Here is a 12,613-nt window from a genome sequence, read left to right as displayed (position 1 = left end):
AAATGGGGACTCCACGTAAAGTGGAAAAATCAAGTAATTTTTTTTTTCATTTATCACCTCTAATTTAATAATAGCATAGCTAAACGTTTTTTTTTTAAATCCATAGAAAAATACTTGATTTTGTCTATGGAAACATTTCAAACATATTTGCCATTTAGAAATTCCATCATTCACAAAGCTCTGTCCAACTAGTCAAATTTGGTTTTTTCTACAACTGTTATTAAACTTTCATTTTATTAAAACATAAGTGTTCAATATAATGCTTGACAACACAAAATCTCTCATCAATGTTGAGTAGTTTGGCATAAATTCGTACACACGTACAAAGGCAAAAGATTGGGATTTTCCAATGTCGCACTAGTCGCAATTATTCTAATAATAATTACAAAGAACATATATATTAATATTATGTATCTTTTTTGGGTGATACCGTGTATGTTGGATTTGATCCGACGTTTCGGCTACCATTGCAGGAGCCATCTTCAGGGAAAAACTGTGTGTTTTATAGAGAATGTATATTGGACAAACAGGGCGCACAGCAAAGATGAGAATTGACGAACACAAAAGAGCGTGTAAACTTGGACATCCAGACAAATCCGCAATAGCGGAACACTTTATAGACACAGGACATTTTTTCGCCTTTGAACCAAAAATTCTACATAAACCTAGTAATTATAGTGCACGAATAATAAAAGAGGCAATTGAAATACACAGACATCCAAATAATATAAACAAAGACGACGGGCTTAAATTAAATTCAACATGGTTCCCAGCACTACATATGACAAAAACGAATAGAAATGTGCCTACTGCCGGCTGCGACACAGTACAAATTACTAGTACATAAACATAATTATTCTTTCCTACAAAACAAGAAATGTGCCTACTGCTGACTGTGACACGGTACAAATTACTAGTACTTAAACACATACATTTCTCTATAAAACACACAGTTTTTCCCTGAAGATGGCTCCTGCAATGGTAGCCGAAACGTCGGATCAAATCCAACATACACGGTATCACCCAAAAAAGATACATAATATTGATAACAGTGACCGTGAAAACCTTCGCACCTATTTAACATATATATTGACTGTTGGGCTTTTTCTTGAAAGCAATACAAGGAAATGGTCATTTATCTTGTTTTTAAAAATATTTTACTATTGTATGAAATAAATTTAAATATTGCAAAAACCCATGTACTGTGTCTTCGTGGCTTAATGCTCAAAATCTCCTGACTCTGTCAAACCAAATCAACGAAGGGGTCGAGAGTTTCAAATACCCGGGAGTATATGTTACAGAAAATGGCAGGTTTCAAAATTAACTGGGAGTGCCGTTAGAAGTAGCTGGCGCCACATTCAACAGTATGAAGACTGTTCAGAGATAGGATATTTACCGAGTGAATACCAAATTTATTTATTTATTAACGAACATTGTCCGTTAATGAATAAATAAATTTGGATAAAATATTTTGGAGAATTTTGAAAAATTTTCGAAAAAATAATAAACAAATTAACGGAATATAACCTAAAGATAAATATATTCGATAAAACCTTGCACATAACAAAAGCGAGGTACAAATAATTTGCAACTACAAAAAAAATCGGGCATTGTCCATTTATACAATTTATAGGGTTTTAATATTACAACAATATTTTGAGTTTGTCCAAATTTTTGTAGACAAGGACTGGATTTAACTCCCCGGGGAGCTGTTTATATTAACAAAAGCCCTGTAGATGCATAGACTTCTATATTACCATCTTTTAAATGTTCTTCATCTCTGTTGTAATATGCTAATTTTAATATCACAATGAAAGAATAGTTAAAACATTTTGAAAAAAGTAAAGAAGCATTGACAAACATAAGGGACATCAAGACAAGATCTAAACTATTTATTTAGTGCTCGTTTAAATCGTTGTAAACTTAAACCAAAAAAGTCCAGATCTTATCTTGAGTTAACAATACGACAAAAACGAGTCATTGGAGAATTAAGGCCATAGTTTGTTCTATGCTGATCGATGAACTCCTGATATTCTCCTCTTCAGATGCGAATCATATCACCTCACCAGGGCTCAAAACAGCAAAATTCTGAGTATTGACAATAGATGTTTCTGATTTTTTATCATACAAACGTATTCCTGTATTTTCGTCCCAGATTATAGCAGTTAATAAATCAAAATTAATACCATTATCTTAAAACCACCCCAGCGCTGCTATTCCGAACGCTGTCGCGGCCGTAGAATCTCGCAACACTTTTATCTCGCGTAGTTTATATTTAAACACGCGAGATAAAATCTTTTTCAATGGTCTCGAGAGCGTTTGGAATACCACCCCAGGGGTGCAATCATGAATCTTCTCTATCCAATAGAGAGTGGTTAGTTTGGGGATATTTATTTTTTCCAAGCGACTAATTTTTGCTTCATATATGGCCACACATCAAACGTCAAAAATATGAACACGTGAAATCAAACATGATGATTTTCATTTAGAACATCGTTGCCAACTTAAGCATTACCCAAAACACTTAATTAGGTTGAATTAACCAAACCGTATTAGTTTTATTTCCGTTTTTTGACAGTTTTATACACCATTTGACGTTTAATCGTCAGTGTGGCCATTATATGAACCAAAGTGAGGTCGCATAAAGTTTTCTGCATAGAATTAAAATACACCAGAAGGCGCGTAGAACCAAGTTTGTATACACCGTACTGTGTCCAAAAGTCCCCCCTCTACCCGACATTCCACCTGCGCGCATGCGCGAAGTGGCTCCGTAATGTTACCAGACCGTGAACAATATACACAAATTTATGATAATTTTGTGTTATGTCATGTTATATTTTACTGACTGGATTATAAAAGAAAACAGATACTTTTATTAGGCGAACGTAAAAATTAATCATTAAATAATCGTTTGGTAACTAAGTAAATTAATACCGTTTAGTATTACAGTTAAGCTAATTAATAGAAAGCCGGGTAAAAAAATCGACTACCCTGGCAATACTAACAAAATGTCAACGTAATTTTATTTAACAATCTGACAGATGGTAAAATACTCGAATTCATAAATAATATTACTTGTGAGTTCGCTTCTTACACATGAAATGTGATCCTACCGTATTCCCTTTTTACCCCAGCAGTATTTATACACTTGCAAACGACATAAATCGGCAGATGCGTACTAAGCGACGTCTACAGAGTACCTAATGGCCAAAACGTAAAACTACTCAATTGTGAGTAGTTTAGTCGGATTCAGTTTGATGCGCGTATGCGGTTTCTGGACAATTCTAATTCTATGGTTATTTTTTTTGTTTTTTTTTTGCACCACAACAGGCCAGGAGGCCTAATTACAGTGGTGAATTACATCACAGAGTACCCAGGCTTGAGAAAAATCACATTTTAATTTTTGTGTTCTCACCGGGAATCGAACCCGGAACCTTCCGTGCGTGAGTCAAGCGTCTTGACCACTACACCACGGAGGCCGCCATTATCTGTATTAACACTTTGAGTACCGGCCAAATACACATGGAATTTACCATGTGCCCGACCTATTTTTTGTGAAATTTCATGCTTTGTGAAGGGTTTCTTAAACGTGTCATAATTATGATAATACTATGTTAAATTAATTCTAACTTCTCATATTTATTTGAAACAATTTAATAAGTCATTTTTGTATTATGGTTTTGACCACATTGGCCTTTATGGAGAGCCACATTGCAATGTTCGCACATATACCGACAGCGTCTGACTCCTTTTTTTGTGCTTTGTATCCCGGAGCCGTGTAAACACGTGATTATAATAACCAAGAGTTGTGTCCCGGTCCCGTGTTTTCACGTAGTTTACCAGCAGTGAAAAAGTACTAATAAAAGTAACTACATGTCAATAAAATGCACTTTTTTGAACAGCTGGTAAATCACGTGAAAACACGGGACCGGGACACAACGCGTGGTTATATAATCACGTGTTTACACGGCTCCGGGATACAAAGTGTGAAAAATAGAATACGTAGGTATATATATATTTTTAAACATGTTTAATTGTAGGTTACCGACGAAGATAAGTTAAATTTTCATAAAAATATACACATTTTCCTACATTTATTATTGATTTATTTTCATAATAAAAATAGAAATCCTTGAATTTTTATTATTTACTCAAATATTTAAATTTTCAGACCATTTTCTATAAGTCGTAAATAACTTGTGCTGGAAATATGGAAATCGAGTTGCGGTAGAGTGGGATTTGAGCATCAGACCTTTGACCCGTGAGTCCACATTACTACCACAGGATCACAACCAAGTTCATGTATATTTTTATTTTATTTTATTTCATTGGAAAGCCAACAGACATCTATATATTTATATATTTGGATAATTTATTTAGCGCAGTTTTTTGTGAAAATCACCTCAAGGGCGCTGTACAATAAATAAATATCCCACCACGCCTTGCAGCTACAGAGCGCATGGACGGTTGGGATTCTTGTTCCTCGTCTCCAATTATGATATCCAGGAGCTAGATTACAGCACGTCTTGCAGCTACAGAGCTACAGGCCCTGGAGCCGTCCTGTGATCTCCATGTCGCCGCCAAATAGTTCAATCAGCCACTCAATTGAACGGCTAGGCTGTTCATTGAATGCCGACATTCATTTTAATGGTTAGGCCGTTCGTTGAATGACTTACGACAGCTCAACGTTTAACGCGTTGGCTGGCTGAAAGTTAGCCCTTTGGAAACGGCAGAACCAAAAGCCGCCGGGAGAGGTTAGGTTATTATTTTCATTTTTTATTTTATTTTTATTTATTAAGTAAAAAACTGTTGTTAAAAAATAATACAAAATAGCGCATACATCCAGTTAAAGTTTTTCACAAATATAATGAGAGAACATGTTACATAGTGGAGATAAAAAAAAATATATAATACGAGTATATAAGAAAAGAGAAAAAAAGAGCACGTAAAAGGTTAAGGGATGAAGAAATAGAGTGGAGGAATAGAAGAGAGGGATTTTCATACTACAGTTGACCGATTCTAACCTAACCTTACTTTACATAACAAAATAAATTAAAAATAAAACAAAAATTGTTATTGTAATAAAATTAATTAAAAGGCCAAGCGACATTCAGCCCTAATGTTAAACGTTGCTTTCAACACTTTGGCTAAGCGTTCGTTAACTATTCAATTAAATGCCGGTATTTTACGAACAGCCTAACCGTCCAACCGATAGGTTGATTTTTTTTTTTTTTTTTTTTTTTTTTTTTTTTTTTTTTTTTTTTTTTTTTTGCACCACAACAGGCCAGGAGGCCCAATTACAGTGGTGAATTACATCACATAACACCCAGGCTTGAGAAAAATCACATTTTAATTTTTGTGTTCTCACCGGGAATCGAACCCGGAACCTTCCGTGCGTGAGTCAAGCGTCTTGACCACTACACCACGGAGGCCGCACGGATTTATTAATTTAAAAAAAATATATAACCCTATTCTATTGCAAGATATTTGCAAAATCATCACCTTTTTTCCTCCCATTTTAGATGGCGATATAAATAAGCTCGTATCATTAGATAGCCATCTGAATTGAATAATTATCATTAATTACATACATATTTATCAGTTCTCATATCTGATTTACCGTACATATGAGTACACATACTGTGAATGTCAATGTATGCTCCATTATATGGTGCACGCTAGTAGTGTGCGTGTGTGTGTGTGTGCGTGTGTGTGTGAGAGCGGAATACACACATACACACATGCATCAGAGCACATTCATATTGTACAGATTGCGTAACATCTCTATACGAACTTTTATGATTCAACTTATTGATTATAGTCTGACCTGATAGTGACGTACGCTCTCTTAGTAGGAGGTAGACACTTCAAAAACTCGATGCCAGAAAACGCATTAAATGAACACGTTTGCTGACACTTTAAAAAAGTTTTCATGCAACCCATTATTCAATTTGATTTATTGTTCACAAACAATTTACAATATATAATAATAATAATAATGGTTTATTAACAAAAAATATAATTTCTTTATCTACTACATACATGCTTAGGTAATAGATTTCACTGGATCATGTCCATAATAATAATAATAAAAATACTTTATAGTTTTATTCCACTTTTATTTGTAATTTTTTTATAATTTTTTTACCAGTGACCGGGTTTCGTCGTGACCAACATCGTCATACTGGTGTCAGTCACGACAAAACCCGGTCACTGGTAAAAAATTTATAAATAAAAGTGGAATAAAACTATAAAGTATTTTTATTATTATAATTATAATGCAGATCCACCAAGAAATGTCAGTAGAAAAACTCAAAATATAGTCCTAAAAATGTAACAGTTGTCAGAAATAGTGACTACACAACTTTGTAGTAACGTCTAAGGAGTTATTTATATTGACACACATAAAATCATTTGTATCTGGAATGTTAATTAATTTTTTTAATATAATGCTTGAAACATTAACCAGCATTAATATATAAAATCAGCTTTAAAACCAAAAGAAAACCAAAATAAACCTAATTATTACATCATTTTGCAAAAACGTTAGAGATGGAACAAATTGATCAATGTAAATTGATCGAATAAAAAAATAATTCATTTGATGTTGTTCATCAAAAAAGTATAAATGTCTCATTGTTTGGTGAATAATTGTGTTAAACACACTATAATAGGCTTGTTTTTGCGTTTTTCATATCAATTTTCGGAAACGGAGTTTCATGATTGCATGAAATAACTGATAAAATCGATTTGTTCAGTGATCAGTAATTTCCCATCACTAATGAAATTAGTTTGACAGCTGACATTCTATCAAGCTATATTTTAAAGACTATAGGTACAAACTGTTTTAAGGCAGATATTTTTCTACAAAAATAAAAAATTACATGACTACCTACTAGTTAATTTATAACAAAGTTATACAATATATTTACCAGTTTTCTGATTTTTCTCTGCCTAAATCCAGTAACCATTTTATTACAAATACATACAGCATTGGTATAATAATCACAATCTATTATGTGATGTATCACGTCGAGGTCACCAATGTAGGATGAGGTCGTCGAGGATTGGTGGAGCTCCTACCCCAGTTAGAGATAGTGAGAAGACACGAGGTTGCCTATTAATGCGTATTTATTATATGGTGAATGAACAGTTAATTTTGTTACGCGATTGTTCCGGCGATAATGGTTTGAAGAGACTGCACACAAACTACACGCTGAAACTGTGTGTCTGAACTGGACTGACAACTGGCCGTTGACTGCGCCCTGTGGTCACTTAAGTAAATGGGGTCTAGAATTTCAACCGTCCATGCGCTCAGTAGCTGCAAGACTTGTTACTATCTTACTTTTATTATTATAAATTTACTTTTTATTTCGTTTTTAAAATGTCACTTAAACTTTAAACTTCACTGTTAAATAAAAATGAAAAAATAAAATAATGTAAATAGGGGCTAGATTTCTTTCTGTCCATGCTCTCTGTAGCTGCAAAACGTGCTGTTATCTAGCTTCTATATATCATAATTGTTATATATTTCATAATTGGAGACGAGGAACTAGAATCCCAACCATCCATGCGCTCTGTAGTTGCAAGACTAGTTTCATCTAGATTAGTTTCATCTAATTATAGGCAAAATTCATATTTATGGCGAACTTTTAATAATTTTAATGTTAAAAACAGATCATTTAACATAGATTTATTTGCAAATAATCTTAATGACGTACGACGTTTGCTTTCGAAATAATTTGTAGTATTTTTTCTTTTCTTTTGAATTTATATTTAATTACTATTCATTTAATAAGACGTGCTGGGATATTTATTTATTGTACAGCGCCCTTGAGGTGATTTTCACAAAATGGCGCTACATAAATTATCCAAACATATATATATATAATGTGTACTAGCTACGCATCACCGCGCACCGGGGAGGGAGGGTTAATGTAACACGACGTTAAAGCACCGTTCGTAGAGGGTTTTTACAGTCTTTTAAGAGTAAAAAATAAACCATATCAAATTTGTCGTTTGAGTCGTTACTATTCGACCCCACACACACGTAGCTCCGCAGCGTTATCAATCGACCGCGGGAGCGAGACGGCGCACAGTGTTTCGTTTCATACAAGCTAGAAACTAAAAATTCTGAATGTACTTTTAACTCACGTATGCGATTCACTTAATCCTAAAAAGAGTTTTTTTTTACTAAATATGTAATAATAATTCGTTTTATAAAAAATATGTCACATTTTGTTATTATAAACGAAATAAATTTTCTGAAAATTGATATCTGCATCCAATAATGTATTTAATGATCATAAATAATTGAAATTATTACTTTAATTCTATTGACTGATAAATCGGTCAACCTATAAAATAAATCATTGAAAATTATATTAGATACTTAGGCATAAAATAAAGATTTCACCCGAGAGAACTAATCTGCCTTCACTTGTTTTGTCAGAATAACCATTTTACAGCTGATTTTATTATGTTAAACACGAAAACTCAAAGGGTTTAAATAAATTTAAAAGTTTGACATTGTAAGGAACACAGAAGTGAGGCAACGGACACAGCAACCCTTGGTATCTACTGTCATCCAGCGAAGGCGTTTTGGCTGGCAAGGCCATATACTACGTATGCCTTCCGAGAGCTTTAACCATGCTTGTCTATGTTACAAGGCATCAGGTTCTCGGCGTCCTGGTCGTCCACTGTTAACAATTTGTCGACAGTTTGCGTCAGAGTTGCGGTATGTGGACTTGACTTGGGAGGATGTACGGGAGGTTGATCGATTGGCCGGAGGCAGATTATGGAATCCATATGCTCCACATAGGGAGCGGATATGGTATGATGATGATAAAACTTGAAGGTCTTTAAATAAAACATTTTTTTAAGTGATTTTCAAATAGATGTATTTTGAGAAATATAAAAAGAGCGTCATAAGGGGAAAGTGCAATCAGAATACAAAATAAAATCAACATACGAGAGAAAAGAAAGTACAAAATTCAGCAAAGTAATTATAACTTAATTTTAATATTTATATAATTCAATGAAAAAGTAAATGGCATGCTAATAAAAAACACATTAATAGGAATAACTTAGGCATTAACAAGAAAGTACAAATAGTATACAATGAACAGAGTTCAAAGAAAATAAAATATGCAAAAATTGACAAAAGAATATTATTTCCTTTAAATGGATATTAGTAAATTTTAGAGTCAAAACATTATAAAATATAAATTAATATGAATAATTAAGGTTAAGTTAAAAGTACAAACAGCATGTAATTAACTGTTTTACAAGAAAATAAAATGCATAAAATTTGACAAAATAATATTATCGCCTAAATAAAATTGGTATTAGTGAATTTCAAAAAAACATTATAAAATACACAGATTAACAACGAACAATTTACGTTTGGTCAAAAAGTACAAATAGCATTAAATCAACAAATTTCCAAGACAATAAAGCAGTACACAAAAATCGATAAAATAATTATTACTTTTACTAAAACTTCTACAATTCAATAATATATGCACATTAAATGAGTAATTTTTTATGTCAAAAACTAGTACCTCAAAGAAGAAGTTACATAAAAATAAATAATCGGAGTAAGTATTAACATAATAGTAAATAAATAAATAAAATAAACCCAAAAGAGTCTAAAGAAAAACTGAGATCGTATCTGAGTCATATTCAGATGAGTCTTCGGAATAATTAGGATGCAAGTTTTGTGTCCTTATCTCTGAAGAGAAAGAAACAATTAAATTTAGCACTTCAGAAGGAAGTGAGCCAATTTTTTTTTTCGGAACCTCTCTAAAACGATTTATTAAAGGATCCGATGTTATTAATAACATGGTCAATAAATCTCTGTTTGTGGATGATCGATCGCATTTTCGGGTATGTAGTTGCCTGAATCGTCGACAATCTTTATTACGCGCCTCTTGAGCTTCTTCAGAGAGCTGACCTATCGGTACAATACAAGATCGAATAACATCAACTGAATGATGTAATATTTTATGAACAGTTGGTGGCATTGTGTACCACCCATAAAGGTTAAGATATTGCTCTTTGGTCACACGCACAAAATGTTCAAATTTTTCTAAATTTATATTATGTCCTGAAGCTAATGTACATAAAATTACGTGAAATCTATTAATCAACCCTGCATCTATACCCGTTATTTCTGCGCTCTTTTCGTGCTGTTGGAAAAACCGCCTTGCCGTATTACCGTCATTTGAGTTGCCAAACCCAGGCTTTGGCTTATCTACAATTAATCCCATTTCAGCTTTAAAAAGTTCCTGTAATTTTTTTTTTCTGTTGTTTAAAATGATTTTATTTTCTTCTCCTTTGACTTGCCAGCATTTGAGTTGAATTCGATAAGCAATATGCAAAAAGCATTCAAAATTTTTTATCCAAGCATGTAATGTAGATAAGCCAAAGGAATAAAATTCTTGTCGAGAAATTCTATTAATACTAATAGAGTTCATTTCACTGGGTTTGGCGCCACAAATATAACAGGACATGGTTGACTTATTTTCAGCCAAAACGTTGCAAATTTTGCCATCTACCATTGTTAAAAGCATTTTGAATTTTATGGACAACACTACACCTCCAATATTAACATTAACATTTTCAAGTTTTTCAATTGCATCTTGAAGTTTTTCGATTTCAGACTTAGTAAGAATATCAGTTTCTTTGGCGAAAATAAATTTAATAGGACGACAATAAGAGGTTGAGGAAGGGCTTAAATTTTGCCAAATTACTATATTAGGGTCATCATTAAGCCTAAGTTGTATTGGAACGAATGACATAATAAATAAGAATTCATCTGTTGCATGCTCTGTGTGAAATTTCTGTTTATAATTACTGTCCCGAGCTTCCATCTCCACCCCACTTGCATATAAGAGTCAGTACAGAACCTGAAGGAACTCTTTCTTTTAAGACTTCTGATTGTACATTTAGCAATCGTTCCACCGTATGATTTAAAATTGCTTGTAGCTGGATTTCTGCACTAGTTTCCGTTATTTAAACAAATTCCTCGCTCGGGCAACATGTTTCTTTTGCTTTTCTTAAACTATAAAATGCCGGATATATGTTGTGGCCGGCTTTTATGGCATTTTTACGCATAACTTTGTAGGAATGCGAAGATAATTTACAGTCAACGTATAAACTTAGCGCTTCCTCAATTGTCAATGCCCGTTGTTTGTTTACTTGTTGACGTTCCCTACGTATTTTTGCTACTTCATTGGGAGTAGCTTCCAAAATTTCCTTTAGGAGATCGGCAACTGTGCGTTTTCCTGATGCTCGAATAGATACCTGCGTGGCAAACGAAAGTTCTTCAGATGTCTTCGTACTCACTAAATCACGCACTTTTGTCCTTTTGCACTGATCACTGCATGCCCCAAAATCCTTTGCGGGCCTTCCAGTAGACGTAGATGGTTCATTCATGTCTACTGAAGGACTTTGTCGAAAGTTTTCACATATCAAAATATTTTCACTACCGTTAAGCCACTCAAATTTTTTTTTTAACAAATCTATCTAGTTTACAGCCAGATTCGGTCCATTTTCTGTTTATATTTAAACAAATAAGCTTAATTTGATTTTTTAACAGTTTTTCACCACTTGCACCAAGTTCACTGACTTCAAATTTACTAACAATATTATTTAACATTCCTTGAAGCCTTTCTTTCTTTGTCAAACTCTTCCACATCACGTACAATTCTTGCCTGGAAATCTCGTATCTGGTACATGTAAAATAACAAAATAAGATAGATGCAACTTCGTGCGGTAAAATATCGAAACTGTAATGAATTAACAATAAATTGGTCTATTGAAAAATAAAAAAAATATTTTGCTACTTTGATATACTCTCCGAGATAAATTCTCGAGAAGTTAGAAATTGATATTTTTTTAACTACTAAAAAATACATAAGTTAAATTATTATTTTTTTAAATACCTAAATGAAATACATTAAAATATTAGAAAAAAAAACATACAACATACCTTCCAAAATAGCTTCCATTTTTTTTTAAATCGAAATAAAACACTTTAAACTTGATAAACAACCTTTACACGTCGGACGCCAAAATGCAAATAAATGTAATTAGGCTTTCAAAAACCAATTATCCGACTTTCATATTCTGGTATGAATCACCCTAAGCATTAATCACCCCAATTAGGCTTACAATCGTCACACTAACTATCTGGTAATGCCCCCATGACGTCATCGTTTAAGAATTCAAAAGTGACTTTTTATCTTCTAGCTTGTATGGGTCAAAACACTGTGCGGCGCTGGCGCGCGAACCAGTTTGGGCCGCACGGCGCGCGGGAGCGAGGGGGACGGCGCGACAACACCTGCAGTTTAACGGTAAATGACGCAAGCGGCGGTTGTGTATAATTAATGGTTGATTTATATGTAACGTGCGAAAAGTGTAACCTTGACTGCGCCGGGCCACCGACAGTTAGAGTTAAACTGCGCCCGCGGTCCGGCTCACGCTGCACTATTAAAAAATACCATTTTCAAAAATCAATAGTTGAATGAAGTTTCATCTGGGAATATTTCAGTTTTCAGGTCATTACCAAAAAGTCTATAGTTAAATAATGTTTAATCTGGGAATATTT

General features: G+C 33.5%; 1 protein-coding gene across 3 annotated transcripts in view; it reads right to left on the bottom strand.

The window, feature by feature from the left end:
* The window catches only part of Drip (aquaporin homolog protein drip), a 201,688-nt gene that overhangs the window by 36,018 nt on the left and 153,057 nt on the right, over nucleotides 1-12,613 (bottom strand). The gene's annotated exons all lie outside the window — the stretch shown is intronic.

Source organism: Micrasema longulum, unplaced genomic scaffold, assembly GCF_059751315.1.
Source record: "Micrasema longulum isolate JH-2025_06_02 unplaced genomic scaffold, ASM5975131v1 h1tg000668l, whole genome shotgun sequence".
Classification (NCBI taxonomy): domain Eukaryota; kingdom Metazoa; phylum Arthropoda; class Insecta; order Trichoptera; family Brachycentridae; genus Micrasema; species Micrasema longulum.
Note: the sequence above shows the minus strand (reverse complement) of the source record. Positions and strands in the feature narration are given on the sequence as shown.